The 16,616-nt window shown below is 38.9% G+C and overlaps 1 protein-coding gene across 7 annotated transcripts in view; it reads right to left on the bottom strand.

The window, feature by feature from the left end:
• BANP (BTG3 associated nuclear protein) overlaps window positions 1-16,616 on the bottom strand; it is a 251,959-nt gene that overhangs the window by 176,776 nt on the left and 58,567 nt on the right. The window lies entirely within an intron of this gene.

Raw genomic sequence — 16,616 nt, 5'->3', positions numbered from 1 at the left:
GTTTGCACACATGTATTTCTAAAAATGCGTGAATCCATCTGTAGCATCCTGGTACATTATTTTTTCAAATGTCATCAGAATTGAACTAAATTTATAATTCAGTAAGTCGCTTTTTTCCCACCAAAATTGGTATGTATAGAGCAGCCAGTCATACCCTTACTGTTTGTTACTAAGATGTAAAAATCGCTATAGCGACTGAGTCAGGAGTAGTTTTCCTCCACCACAATGTGGGGGTAAGTAAATTTTACCCTCCCAAAATAAACCAGACTTGTCTACAGAAGGTAGACAGAATCTATACAAACAAATCTGTGTGACAGTACACACTTTTATGTTGTGACAGATTTGGAGTTGCTCTGTAATAATTTATGAATACTATACGTTCATATAGTTATTGGGAAGTAGTGGTATAATATATTAGTTTAGTTCAATAGGGGACTATTGGAGAAAACAATCAGGAAAGGAAAGACTGGCTCAAGATAAGCCACTTCTCTGCAAACACTTGAGGGTTGTTAAGAGACAATGCCAGGACAGGAAAAGATTAAAGACCTCTGGCAGTTTAAAAAGTAACAGTCTGCCGAGGGAAGGGGTAGATGTTCGGGGGAACCAGACTGAGACACAAGACCCTGGTTGGGGTATCTGAAGAAATTATGCCTGCCTAGGTTACCATTCTGAGATGGTAAGACTTCAGGTAAGAAAGACAACTGTATACTGTGCAATTTTAAAATCTTTTTTCTCTAAATGCTTTGTTCCTACTGCAAAATAAATAATATTTGTGGTTTTAAAAGGCTGTATTGTCACTGTATACAATGGGTCACAGATTCCCAAAGGAAGAACAACAGGTGTCAGAACTCAGTCAGACCTGCAGGATACGAATGGTTGATAGACAGGGTACTGCTGTAGCCCAGGGCCTAGTCTAAAGTCAGAAAATCTTGTTCTTCCATCCCAGAAGGAATAATGGCACAAGGCCTGACCTGAGGGCTGCATTCAGAAAAACTAGAAAGAGGACAGAGTTGCAGCTATTCCTGTAACCTTGACATATATGATAAATTAATTATCATCATCATTATTGGCTCATTAATTTTTGTCCCTATGTCTGGAAGCAGTATGAACCAAAAATCCTTGGTCAGATTTCAATATTTAATTGACTGAGCAACTGTACCCTAAGGTTATTTTTTTCTCTGTGAAAAGGCTGGTTATCCTCATTTGTTAACACTTGTAGTTTTCCTTTTATGTTTTTAACATTAGAGTAAATGTTGAATCATGTTTGTTGTTTACAATTAGGCTTATGACTATGACGTAATTAAAAACTGTCGAGGATCTAATGTTTTCTACAGTATCCATTTCCAAGCTGGAAAAGAACAACATTTGGATGAAGTTCACTGCTGGACAGAGGGCCCTCATGAGGCCTTTCCTACCACCTCACCCCTGCAAAGTCCACATCTGGCTACACAGACTCACAGTACACTCCAGTTAAATATAAAAGATATGACTACTTTGTTTTTAATCCAGAAACAAATAACAAAGGAAACAAAACAGAAAAAGACAAGGAATCCAGTAAGGAACTTAAAAAAAACAAACAAAACCAGGATTTTTTCCTATCTCCAACAGGGAGAAAAAGGGAAGACTATAAAAGAATCTCAAAAAAGCTTATGATATATTTTTTAATTTGTATTCCTTTAGCACCTAGGAGCCATAGTCATGGACCAGGATCCTATTGCGCTGGGCACAGCACCCATACAACACAAAATACACAACACGCTCCCCGCCCCAAAGAGCTTACTAGTTAATAATCTATCATCAGTATCTGTAATGCAAGAAACAACAGATGGCTACAGAGCCCAAGGAAACAATGGGACAGTATTAGTAAGCATAAGTGGTCTCAGCACACCCAGTGGATTAGGCACTGTCAAGCTTTTTGGAGGGACCACAGAAAAAGAGTTTTCATGAGGGTTTTGAAGGAGAAAAATACGTTAATTTTGCAGATGTTTATAGGGAACCCAAATGTGAGGGGCAGCATAGGAGAAAGCACAAAGGTGCTTGTTTGAAAATTTAACAAGTGGGCAACGGAGGCTGGCATCATGGGCCAGTCAGAGGCAGGGTTTGGCATCTCAATAGTGAATGAGAGAGGACAGGGAGCGTGAGGATAGACTGTGAAAGGCCTTGAAAGTGAAGACAAGTAGCTTATGTTTGATGCAACAGAGAAGTCAGCAGAGGGATGCAAAGAGAGGGGTGACATGATCAAACAAATGGCTAGAAAAATTATCCTTGCTGCAGCATTGTGGACAGAACTGAGTGGGGCAAGACTGCTTTTGTCAAGGCCAGAGAGAAGAGTGTTGCAATAACTGAGACACAAAATAACCAGAGCCTGGATGAGAATTTTAGCCGTATGGATGAATCAGGAAAGGCCATATCTTACAGATGCTATGCAGAAAGAATATGCAAGACATAAAAGCTGCTCTTAAATATTGGAGCTTTGCTTCATGCTGACGAATACGTCTCACTCATTAACGAGGTTTATAAAAAGCGACAGAGAATCCTGTGGCATCTTATAGACTAACAGACGTATTGGAGCATAAGCTTTCGTGGGTGAATACCCACTTCGTCAGACGCAAGTTCTTCCATTACATTCTCAAATGTATTTGCAGAACAGACTGTGGTGAGTTTGGAAGTTTCTGCTGTTACCATGCTACAACTTAACCAGGAGAAAGACAAACTTCTTGGAAAGTTTACAGCCATACACCAAAACCATCGGAATGAAGAAAAATACCTGGCAGCTACTTGCAAGGACTTCATGAAAACCTGAAGAATCAATTGCTAAAATAAATTCTGTGACTAGCTGCAGCAGAGATACGAAAACATCTATAGTATCTTCTCGACTTGGTGAAATGTTTTCAGAGTCTGCATAGACACTTTTAAGCTTGACAACATAAAATATTGGAAAAGCAGAAAAATCAGATGCCAAATCACAACTAATCACCTAAAGGCTCCTCCACCCAGGCATTAAGGGTAAGAAAGAAAATAGCTGAAAAGCACCAAAGAGAATGGCAGAACAGCTCAGAATGAGCCCATCGCTTAGTTACATGACAGGACCTCCCTTTCCATCATATAATTTGCTAGTCTGAAACCCAGTGACAAGTGCAGGGGTTCATATGAGCATATACCTAGAAACTGAAAATATGTTACAAAACGCAACAGGAGGACTTGGAAAAACTAGATTGTCAAGCGGGACTTGCTGATGTTTTATGACAGGGGTTCTCAAACTGGGGGTTAGGATCCCTCGGGGGGTCGTGAGGTTATTACATGGAGGGTCACAAGCTGTCAGCCTCCACCTCAAACCCTGCTTTGCCTCCAGCATTTATAATGGTGTTAAATTTATTAAAAAGTGTTTTTAATGTATAGCGGGTGGGGGGGTCGCACTCAGAGGCTTGCTGTGAAAGGGTCACCAGTATAAAAGCCTGAGAACCTCTGTTCTCTGATATGCCATCCCCATCCGAGAGTCATCTTAAATTGCTATTTCAGGGATTCTGAACAAACAAGTCTAAGGAGGAAAGTAATAAGGAGTGAGCTACATACTGATGAACGTAAAGACAGTTCAAAGGGTAGGATGTATCAATGAATAAACCACGTATCTAGTAGTGAAAACAACGCATGAGCAAAAGAAAAAGGCCCATGATAGACATAAAAGTCCTGAGGGAAGTAATGCAGCCCGGACATGACCCAATAACAATAAATGGAATGTGACTGATTTACGAAGTGTAGGAAAAGAGACCTTATGACTAAGGTGTGGTAACAGACTTGTGCAAGCATACAGAGAGATAAGTAGAAAATAATTAAGCAATAATAACCTTCAGGTCAGACGTTCTGTCAGCTAATGATCAGCTACAGTGAAGAATCCAAGTCTGCTTTAATTTTGCTTTGGGCCCATTTACAGCTAGTCTTTAACTGCCAGGAAATCCCTGACCCAGAGGTCATGACTGCTGCTATAAACCATGAAAATGTACAAATCCACAATTAGAATAAAGTAATTATCTTTTCAGTAGAGACAGACCTAAAGCACAATACCTGCATCCAGAGCATCACAAAATTTGGAGTGGGGGAGGGAATAGATCCAGCAGTTTGCTTCGGGTCTTTACATTGAGAATTTAAAAACTAAACTTCATGCTGCTATGGTTATGGTGTACTGGCATTGAAATCCTGGACACCATTCTCAGCCTTCTATTAGATACAAACTGTAAGCTCTTTGGAGCCGGGACTGACATGAGTATAATGAAAACCTTACTTCCAGATTAAGGCCCCAGTTCAGCAAAGCACTTGAGCGCATAACTTTAAAAACAAATAGTCCCAATGACTTCAAGGGGTACAGTGAGTTCACAGGCCCTATTTGCACCTCCAGCATCAAGTCAAGAAGTCAAGATTAAAGCTGGGCAAATGGTTTGGACAAAAGTTTTTTTTGACAAAAAATGCAGATTCAGGTCAACTACAACATTCGGCGAATCTGTGTCAATTTCCACAAATTGCTTCAGTCAAAATGAAAAAAAAAAAATTCCGAAGTGGCAAAATGAACCATTTCAAGATTATCAAAACAAAACATTTTGATCTTTCTGGCTAGATTCAAAAGAGGATTTAGGCACCATTTATAAAACCACTGGAGGAGCAGGTGTTGGCAATAGTACCCTTATAACCTTTAGCCCGTGGTAAGTGCACTGACCTGGGATATGGGAAATCCAGACTCAAATCCTTACTTCTAGAGCAGCATTTCTCAAATGCGGCCACCAGAGGCTTTCTTGTGGCCACAGCCTCCTGGGTGGTGACTGGGGAGACGGGCAAAGCAGCGGCTCCTCCCCTGGGGCTGAAAGGAGGGGTTGGGCCCTGCCCCCCTCTGGAGCCACAAACGCTGGAGGAGCAGACAGCCAGTGTGAGTTCCCCACCTTACCATGGGTGGTGGAGTTCAGGCTTTTGACTTCAGCCTTGGGGTGGCGGGCAGCAAGCTCCAGACACAAGGTGTCAGGCTCCAGGTATTGGGCTTCAGGCTCACCACCCCCCTGATCGCCCATGGCCCCCGCTGCCTCCTCCGGCCCCTGAACCATCCACCCCATCGCCCCTGGTCTCTGATGCCTCCCTACCGAATTCCCCATCCAAGGCTTAATCTATTCCACGGCTTGTCAGGGCTGAGTAAGTCTGGGTTGAAAAGTGATATTTGTATGTTTGTTAATATCACTTTTCACTGCCTCCAAGCTAGCTAACAAGTCTGCAGCTGTGAAAAGTGATATTAACAAACATACAAATATCCCTTTTCACAGAAGCAGAATTACTAGCTAGCAATTCTATAAAAAAAACAACAACCAAAAAAGCAAAAGAAACACCACCACCAAAAAAGACAAGAGCATACAAAGCACTTTATTTGTGTTTCTATTCTGTTTAGGTCCAGTAAAGAATAGAGACAACTGTACATTGTTGTTGAATCTACAAAAAAAGCCCTAAATAAATAAATTACAATGATTTGGACATGTATATGTACATATTTATTTGCTTTTCCTAAAGTTAATTAAGTTTTTTGGAAAAACTGTCACAGCGGCCACCAGCAAATTTGTTGTGAGAATACTAGAGGCACTTGAACGCCGGTCTCCCCGCTCCCATGTGAATGTCCTAACCACCTGGCTATGGGTATTCTGGGGTATGTCCCTCCCAATCTCCCCTGTTGAAGCTGTTCCACGTTGTACCAAATATTTTAATAGTCACTGGGCCAGAGAAAGTGAGACTGACTCTATAGCTTGGTTGGTAGGGCACTCACCTGGGAGGAGGCGACCCCTGGGTTCCAGTCCCTGCTCCAGAGCAGATATTCAAACCCTGGTCTCCCACATCCCAGGTGAGTGCCTTAACCATTAGACAAAAGATAATAAGAAAGGCACCACCATCTCCCCATTTTTGTGAAACGAGCCCTTCATTTCATAGAATTATAGAAATCATAGAAAGGTAGGGCTGGAAGGGACTTTGAGATGTCATCAAATCCAGCCCTCTGCATGGAGGCACAACCAAGTATACCTAGATCATCATTCCTGACAGGCATTTGTTCAAGTAGTTTTTAAAATCCTCCAATGAGGGGGATTCTATAATCTTCCTTGGAAGCCTATTTCAGAACTTAATTATCCTTATTATGTTTAGAAATTTTTTCCTTATATCTAACCTAAATCTCCCTTGCTGCAGATTAAGCTCATTACTTCTTGTCCTATCTTTGGTGGACATGGAAAATAATTGTCACAGCCCTCTTTATAACAGCTCTTACCATATCCAAAGACCTATCAGGTCCCCCCTCAGTTTTCTTTTCTCAAGATTAAATATGCCCTGTTTTCTTAACCTTTTCTCATAGATCAGGTTTTCTAAACCGGATATCAGTTTTACTGAATTGCATCTTGTTTATTTCAGATCAATTCTCCAATTTGTCAAAGTCATTTTGAATTCTAAGCCCATCCTCCAAGTTGCTTGCAATCCCTCCCAGCTTGTTGTCGTCTGCAACTTTTATAAGCACACTCTCCACTCCATTATCCAAGTCATTAATGAAACTATTGAATAGTACTGGACCAAAGACAGACCCTTGCACAACCCCCTGCCCTATACATCTCCCAGTTTGACAGCGAACCATTGATAACTACTCTTTCAGTATGTTTTTTCAACCAATTGTGCACCCACATTAAGGTAATTTCACCTAGATCACATTTCCCTAGTTTGCTTATGTGAATGTCATGTAGGGTGACCAGACAGCAAGTGTGAAAAATCAGGACAGGGGGTGTGGAGTAATAGGAGCCTATATAAGAAAAAGACCCAAAAATCGGAACTGTCCCTATAAAATTGGGACATCTGGTCACCCTAATGTCATGTAGAACTGTGTCAAAAGCCTTACCAAAATCAAGATATATCTTGTCTACTACTTCCTCCTCTCACCCCGAAATCACTAGACCTTTAACCCAGTCAAAAAGGAAATTAGGCTGATTTAGCACAATTTGTGTTTGACAAATTCATGATGGATATTCTTCATAACCCTAGTATCCTCTAGGTGCTTACAAATAGATTGTTTAATAATTTGTTCCAGTATCTGTCCCAGATGGAGGTGCAAAGAGAGGAGGTTTGGGAAAAAAATGATAAATTAAACAGTAATAAGTCACCAAGACCGGATGGTATTCCCCCAGTAGTTCTGAAGGTACTCAAATATGAAATTGCAGAACTACTAACTGTGGAATGTAATCTATTTGTTGGCTAAGAGTCAGCACAACCTTTGTAAAGTGAAATCATGCCTCACCAAACTATTAGAATTCTTTGAAGGAGGTCAGAAACATGGGGACAAGAGTGATCCAGTGTATATAGCATACTTGGACTTCAAGGTCCTTCACCAAAGGCTCTTAAACAAAGTAAGCAGTCATGGGACAAAGAGGAAGGTCCTCTCACGTACCAGTAACTAGTTAAAAGACAGGAAACAAAGGCTAGGAATAAATGGTCGGTTTTCAGAATGGAGAGCGGTAAATTGTAGTGTCCCCCAGGGACCTGTACTGGGACCAGTGCTGTTCAATATGTTCATAAATGATCTGGAAAAACAGGTGGAAATTGAGGTGGCTAAGTTTGCAGATGATAAAAAATTACTCAAAATAGTTAAGTTCAAAACAGACTGTGAAGAGTTACAAAGGGATCTCACAAAACTGGGTGACTGGGCAACAAAATGGTAGATGAAATTACAAATGCAAAGTAATGCATATTGGAAAACAATCCCAACTATTCATCCAAAACAATGGCTGTTACCACTCAAGAAAGAGCTCTTGGTATCATTGTGGACAGTTCTCTGGAAATATCCACCCGATGTGCCACAGCAGTCAAAAAAAGCTAACAGAATGTTAGGAGTCATCAGGAAAGGGATCAATAATAATCATAATCCCACTATATAAATCCATGGTATGCCCACACCTTGAATCCTGCATGTAGTTCTGGTCACTCCATCTCAAAAACGATACATTAGAAATGGAAAAATTACAGAGAAGGGCAACAAAAATTAGTAAGGGTATCGAACTGCTTCCATATGAGGAGAGATTAAAAAGACTGGAACTGTTCACCTTGGAAAAGAGATGACTAAAGGGGAATATTATAGAGGTCTATAAAATCATGACTGGTATGGAGAAAGTGAATAAGGAAGTGTTATTTACCCCTTCATACAACACAAGAACCGGGGGTCACGCAATGAAATTCATAAGCAGCAGGTTTAAAACAAACAAAAAGGAAGTACTTCTTCACACAATACCTCATTTTGTGCCTTAGCCTTTCTGATTTTGTCCCTACATGCTTGTGCTATTGTTTTGTACTCTTCTTTAGCAATTCATCCATATTTCACTTTCTATACAATTCCTTTTGGATTTTCAGGTCATTAAAGATCTCTTGATGGGGCCATAATGGTCTCTTAGTATTCTTCCTATATTTCCTTCACATCAGGATAATCTGAGGTTGTGCCTTTAATACTGTCTCTTTCAGAAACTGCCTTTGCTTTTATTAAAAATACCGCAACAAATTTTTCCTGACTTTTTCAATTTGCCAAAAATTCTGAAATCTTCAGTTTTGGTTCAACTGAAACCAGTTTTTTTTCTGATTATTCAGAACTGTCAGCAAGTCAAAAATATCGGTTATTCACACAGCTGTAGTCAAGATACACAAACTCAGAAAGAGAAAGTGTAACTTATTCCATGCTTTGGGGGCCTTTCCAGAAGATAGCGCAGATCAATGATTCTTCCCTTTTTCTCCCCCCAACACCCTCCCAAAATATAACAGACACACATCCATCCCATACCTAATAGAAGCTAAACGACCAAGTGTGGGTAAATGCACCATATACCTAAAAATATATATTGCTGGAATTCCTATGCACAACCAGTCCGTAAGTAGCAGTTGGTGAGAGTCTCTGAGCCATCGTTAGAAGATAAATGGGGACAGCGTAAAGTGGGTACCAGAATCTTAAATGAGAATTTTCAGAATGATTGATTTATTTTTTTATAAACTTTAACTAAAAGTAGTTCTCAGACAAAAAAGTTGCAACAGTCGAATAAAGGTTGAGAATATGCTGCCCATCAAAACGATATTAAGAAAATGTTAATGTGACAATAATATAGGACTGCTAAACAAAACAGAGAACAAAGGCACATCTATCTATCACTAATGTCAACCTCAAATTAATCGTGGTCATAAAATCTCTCCCCCCTAACCTTTCATATTTAAAAAACAAAACAAAATACACTTTAAAAAATCTGCACTGTCAAAAAAAGTTACTTTTAATTAAGAACAATGAAAAGAAAAAGATCTCTATGGACAGTCTTAAACTCAGGTTTCCTCTAGAGTAAGAAAAATGTACAGTGCCTGATGAGAAAGCGGAGAAAAGAAAAAAAAAACGTTGGTTTTCATGAATGTTAACTCTGTTTTTATTCACCAAAACTTTTGAGAAGACCAGTCTCTGCTCAAATTGATAAATGCTGGCATGGCAAAATGTTTTGTTTAATACTTGACAGGTCATGCTATAACTCATAAGAATGTTTTTTTAAGTAAGCATTTGTACTGAAACAAGAATGTCTATATATTCAGAGAATGACTGTTATCCAAAAGACTTCTGAAGCAGATGGGAACAGTGTGCACATGGAAACATTCGGGTAACTCATCAAATATCTAAAAGCCATACTTCAGAGGGAAAAAATGGATTTATATGAACATTTAATGCTACATTTAACAAATATTCAACCTATCACCTTGTCACTCATATGAAAACACTTCACTGCAGATGGACACTCCATTGATGTGCTTCCACCTCAAGATATAATCTTCATATTTATGACCTTGACAACTAGAAATGCATATAGCAAAAGACTGAAACAGTTCATTTTTCCCATCATAACTGTAAAGTAAACCGAAACAGTCACAACAGAGCCAGCAGTTTAGCCGATTCTAATCCAATGATTCCTCCAAATATTGCTCTGTGTTACCCTGAGCACACATTCAACAACGAAAGGATAACAACAAACTCTGTCATGGATCATGGATCGAAAGAGTGTTTAACACACATCTTTCAGTCTATAGGTAGCATTTTCAAAAGCACCTAATTGATTTTAGAAGCCTAAATTCCATTTTCAAAAGTGACTTTAGGCACTCAGGAGCCTTACTTCCATTAACTGTCAATGAAACGTAAGCCGTTAAGTGCCTCACTCTGTTTTGAAAATGAGATTTAGGCTCAAGTCACTTCAGCATTTCTGGAAGTTTTAACCCATATCACCTAGAAAGACTTCAATCTATTTTAACCAGAGTGGGACTTTAATAAAATTGTACATTTGCCTGTAAAATTGTACATACAATTTTACAGGCAAATTATGTAAAGAATAAGAAAATCCCATACAGAAAAATAATTTATATTTCAGTTCCCTTCTTAGGTCTATATCAACTACAAATATTAATTAATCAAACATTATGAAACATTTTAATTTCTTTTTTAAAAGTGTGTAAATTAAACTAGATGCAACCAAAAAAGCTTTAGTTGCGTTCACTTGACACAGAGCTCCCCCTGGAGTGTAAAATACTATATAAAAAGATTGTAAAAGATTTAACTTCAGAAGGCAGGATAAAAGACAGGCAGCTTTCAATCACATGTTTTTGGTATTCCACTGGAGATTTGGCTATGATTCTTGGCATTTATTCCAATGGAGTAATTGTTGATATTATTTATTTTGTCTTCCTATAGATACATATAATCAATGCTTTAAAATTTGCATAACTTTGGTTTCTTGTTTTCACTGGTATATTAGGGCTTGGCTATACAGGGACACTCAGGAAAATTAATTCAAATGAATTAAAATGAGAATTTAATGTGGATTAGTTAAACTGTCCCTTGTGTGGACACACTCATTTAGAATTCTAGTGACCTTAATTCAGTTTAGCTTAATTTGCTTCGGAAGTGATTAAATATTGAGGGGGGGAAATTATATTCTGTTCGGATAAACCATGTCAGCTAAATCAAATAGCTGTCTCCTCAGTTTCTGATAAACAGAAATATTTTATGTAAAGGCAGTGAGTTAATTGGGGATTTTTATTCAAAATAATAACCAAGAGAAGAGAAGACCCAGAGACACAAAAGTCAAAATATATCTTAAAAAAGAACACATGGATGATAAACTTTAAAAAGTAGATGTTGTACCCTCATTAAAGTCTTGAGAAGTTTGAATTACTGACACACATATTCAACTAGTCTCATCTTTAAGAAAAAAAATATTGCTAGCAGCTTTAAAGATCTGATAGTTGTAACTACAGTATATGTTCTGGTTGATGCACTATATATGTTTGTTCAAAAGCCTTTCTGCTTTTCCAGCTGCACTGAAAAGAAAATTCAGATTATCCAAGTTTCTCATTTCTCCTAGGCATAGGTGGTGAGTGTTGCATCTCACCTTCGCTTCTCAATTCAGCAATAATTCCTTTGACCTCTACTATAATTTTAAAAGGTGTTTGCACAAAAGTCTGGATACATATTGACAGTGTACTTCCTCATGCTAAGACTGCTTTCTTCTTCAACTTAAAGTATCGCTCCCTTTCAACGGTATGAATAAAAAGTTTGTAGCTATACTGCCACTCAATCAATGGCAAGGACTTAGGGAAGCACTTCAATAATACATGCCTGTTTCATCAGCGTGCTATTGAACCAACACACACTATCTTTCAGTCTAGGGGTATGTATACGCTACCCGACGGATCGGCGAGCAGTGGTCGATCCAGCGGGGATCAATTTATCGCGTCTAGTCTAGCGATAAATCGACCCCCAAGCACTCGCCTGTCGACTCCGTGGTGAGTAGATCTAAATACGTCGACTTCAGGTACATTATTCACGTAGCTGAAGTTGCATAACTTAGATCAATCCTCCCTCCCACCCCAGTATAGACCAGGCCTAGCAGTGATAGCATTACAATCGGGGGAATCAGTCATCAGTGCCAACTAAATTACTGGGCAGCTATAAACAGAAATGATTCAAGGAGGTTTTTAAACCTTTTTTGTTAAATATGTGTACATTTGATGTCCATGAGAGCAAAAAGATTAATGACACCGGCTAGCATAAGCAGTTTCTGTGCAGCTTCCACACACAACCCAAGATGTGAGCCTAACCCCTCATCAGCACTGCCACAGTTGCTATTCCAGTCTAACGCCCTTCTAGTATGAGACTATTAGTGATGCCAAACTGAATGGGGGATTTTCTGATGTGGACTAAGGTGAGCACAAACTTATTTTCACTTAGTAATCAAATGAAGGCTTAAACCCAGAACTCCAGAAACGGAAGGCCCAAACAAAGCACCATTTTTAAGTTGATTCACCACCCATATTTAATCACTTAGCAAACCAGTGGCGTTTATTTTTACAATATTATTTCTGGAAGAGGTAGTCTCTCCAAAAGAGACACTCTGGAATAAAGGTTTCCAACTTGCATCAACATTACTTGATCACGCATCTTCAGACACATGGTTTTTAATCTAAAATATTTCGCCATGTCCTTGTACTACTCTTCATACAACCAATCCTCACACACCACGCTTCTCTGATCTCCCAAGAGATAAACTCAGGCTGTAACTAAGATGTTATATACTGTACAAGACACACTCTTTATTAAGCCTACACTCAAAATGACAATAGGCTAATCTTTGCTGACAGTGTTATTAATAGCTGAGGGGTAAAATATGAGTTCAGTATAAAGAATGTTATTTCTTAGTGGACTAATTAAGGATGCACCTGCTATTTTCTATGCCAAAAAATATGGGATTAATGTAAGAACATGAGAAAGTAATGGTTATTATTTAAAATAAGTCTTTCAGCCTGTTTAATACGGACTCACACTGGGAATTTCTTGACCGATATTGTTCTCCAAAAAACACATGTTGTTGAGCTTTATCTTCAATACAGCATGATTACTTCATATGCACCAGTTTTATTACTGCAGTCCCATTTGTATTTCACTAAGTCGTCAGTATTTCCACTGTGAGCCCCATTTTAAGGGGGTGAAATTTAACATATAAAAATTAAAAGCGTGTCACTTTCAAATGCTTTTTTTCATATAAATTACTGCAAAATTTTTAAAACTGAAATTCTGCAGGCAATAATTTGTATTTATAATATGGGTTAATACCTTAGGTTTTTATGAGTTTTTTTAAAGCAGACTGTTTTATTAAGAAACAAAGACTATCCTTTACTGCACATACAAAACTATTTTGAATAACTATTAATAAAAACAAGCTTCAAAATTCATGTCTTGGAGCTTCTTGAATCTGGGGGTTTGATTCAGTGCACCTCTAGTAATACCCGGATTTTTCAGATATGGAGCACAAACTGTGTTGCTAAGACTGAGAAAGACTATTGGGTAGGGGAAAATGGCCTATGTAAACAGCGAACAAACACCTAAATATGTGGTTATCCAATACTATGAACCTGATTCTTCAAGGTGCTAAATCCCCTTGCCTCTGAGGAGGCATTCAGCACCTTACAAGCATCTGTTCCGTAGTGCTGAGTCTCTAGATATAGTGACTTGAAATAATTTCCAGGTTAGTTTATGAAGCATCACAAGCTACAAGGAATGAGGCACAGTAACATCCCCCAGATAGGATTATTGTGTGATATGTCTTGAAAGCCTGTAGTATGTCTTGACATAAATTTGGCCTTATCCACACTGTCACAACATAAATTACCATATTCAAAGCCGGTTGTGCCCAAACTATGTTTAACATGGTTTATTCTTGCCTCTGTGGATAGAAAAAAACATGTTACAATCATATTGGAAAACTATGTTTTAGTCTAGTAATCTACAAGAGCTAAAACATGGCTCTTCAACATGGTTATAACATGGTTTTTGTATATACTGACAAGTAATATAAATGTTATCATATAGGTGTTGTTCCTGCAAAGGCATCTAAACGGGCAATGACAGACTCTTATATCTCTGCAGGTCCACAATGGTCAGTCCACGTGGATCTCTTTACAGGATTGGGACTATCTTTGACAGAAACCATAGCATTTAACAAATCTGTTTAAACATGATTATTTTTGTAAAGTAGATAGGATTCGGTAATTTTTGTTGCCACTAGATAGGCTTATTTGTTCTGTGCCATTTTGGCCTCTCAAGAAATAGTACAAATTTTTATGATCATTCAAGATTTCTCTGAACAACTTTTGCCATTCAAAAATCTGCTCTTTGCAAAATATAAGAGTAAGCTGCAACTTTTAGCTTTTATCAGTAACGAAAATGAATCTGCAAGACAGATCTATCATTCTGCAGAACTTTTCTCATTAATCATTTAATTTCTGTGACATATGGTAAACTCGTTTCCTTAGTATTCTCTACAGCCGAGTAATCTTGCAGTGAAGGAGGGGCAGAAGGGGAATTGCTAATCCATTTCTCAAAGCATTCATAAACCTCAGAGAGATTTTTAATGGATGATTCTACCAAAGGTCCAAGGTAAATCGGATGCGAGACATTAATGGATTAGCTGTTTCACCTACATTTACATATACAACAATCACATAAAAGACCAACATCTGTCTCTGTACAAACCTATGCCAAACAAGCATGTCAAAGAGGGCAGATTGCAACAAATATTTTCATAGTATTAGAAACTTCTTCCCGCAACAAATAACTGACAAAGAGTTTGCAGTACACTCTACTGGCCAACAGACTCAGACAAAAGTAAATGAAGGAGGTGAAAATGAGTTCCAAAGTCAAGGCATATGTCTACATTGCAGCTGGGAGCAAGCCCCCCAGCCCAGGTAGAGAGACCTGTCTTAGCAGGGCTTGTGCTTGCATGCTAATAGCTGAGTGGGCATAGCAGCTCCAACAGAAGCTGGTCTAGCCACTGGAGCTCAAGCTCACTCTACTTCCTGTGTCCGATATCAGGTGGCTATTGCAAGCCTCTGCTGGTGCCGCAACATCCACACAGCTATTTTTAGCATGAGCCCCCTAGCTCCAATGAAGGTATATACAAAGGGGCCCTGATTGAGAACACCATGTCTGCAGCTCCCATCTTTTATAGTGAAGGAACTCCAAATTTAATATCTTTGCAGGCCACAAATGTGGCATGGAGGAGAGTGGTAGGCAGATCCTATGCCATTCAGGGCTTTCTACGTCAAAACCAGGACCTTAAACTCCACCCAGAAACCAAATGGCAGCCACTGCAGATCATGGAGCACTGGTGTAAAACGCTCACTGCTTAGAGCAAATGAGCTGCCAAATTCTGCACCAGGTTTAGTTTCTGGATGTATTTAAGATGTAGCCCCACGTGCAACATACTGCACTAATCCAATCTCAAAGTGACAAAGGCACTTCTGACAGTCGCAAGGTCCAGTTGAACAGTCACAACCCTCCTAGGCATTGGTAAATGGAAAACGCGCTCCTAACCGTTCCTCCTACCAAATCATCTAGCAGCAGCCAGTGATCTAATCAGAATTCCACATTGTGAAAAGAAACAATAAAACAGCAATCAGAAGGCCAAATGCCATCAGTGCCACATCTTCCAGTTGCTTCCCCCAGCTAACCAATATAAGCCTCAGTCTTATCTGACTGAGCCTCCTTCTCAATGGCTTTTTCCAGCGAGGAAGAACACACGTGTCCAGAACATGGACTGTAAAACTGAAGTACACCCAACACATCTAGTATCTCAGAGAGTGACACTGGCTGAAACTTGAGAGCAGATGACTTGGCATTCGTCCTTTAAGATATTTCCTGACCCTGATGAAGCAGTCAGCTCGGGACTAACTCCACATGATTTTATCCACAAAGTATGAACAAATGTCCTCACAATGGGAGCCAATAGGACATGAACATATGTGTCAGATAGAAGAATTTGACTCTGTAAACACCAGAACAGTGAAACTCAATTTCTTAACATACATAAATAAATAAATTGCCAAAAACATCAGCAACTGCACAAATAAAGTATTCCAAGTCCCATTGCTACAGGACCTGATTTTTCAAATGGCAATGCCATTACTATCCTCAGCCAGCCTATTTTGTAATGTGGGTGCTTCAAAGTTTGGATCTCCTGTCTTTCTCCCCAATAAAAACTACTTTTTGGACACAGATTTTGCCATAGGAGACATGTCAGAGGTTGGAAGAGTCAAGAAGCTCTCCATGAGAAATAGTCAAACCATTATTCATTTATTTCTGGTAGTGACAATAACCTATGTATATATTAAATATGTACAGTCTCTGCCCCAAATAGCATGGGCCAACATTTTCAAAAGTGGCTAGTCATTCTGAGAGCCTCAGTTTTTGGGTGCTCAGTGTAAGATACATTAAAGGGACCTGTTTTTCAGAGGGTAGATGGTCATCATTTTCTGAAAAATCAGGCATTAAGATGTGATAAATTGAGTACCCAAATACTAATATATTCCCCTGTGGTGCATGAATATAAATACAAACTAACATATATGAAATAAATATAAGGAATGGTTCACTTATGAATTCAATAAAATAAGAGTTGGTGGGTAATTATCTTAATTAAAATACTCTATGGTCTAAGGTTCAAATTACAGGCCTCTGTTTAAAAATTAGTGACATGATTAATCAGAGCAATTATAAAAAA

This window comes from Chrysemys picta, chromosome 14, assembly GCF_011386835.1.
Source record: "Chrysemys picta bellii isolate R12L10 chromosome 14, ASM1138683v2, whole genome shotgun sequence".
In the NCBI taxonomy this organism is placed as follows: domain Eukaryota; kingdom Metazoa; phylum Chordata; order Testudines; family Emydidae; genus Chrysemys; species Chrysemys picta.
The sequence above is the reverse complement of the archived record's forward strand: the minus strand, read 5'-3'. Positions and strand labels throughout refer to the sequence as shown.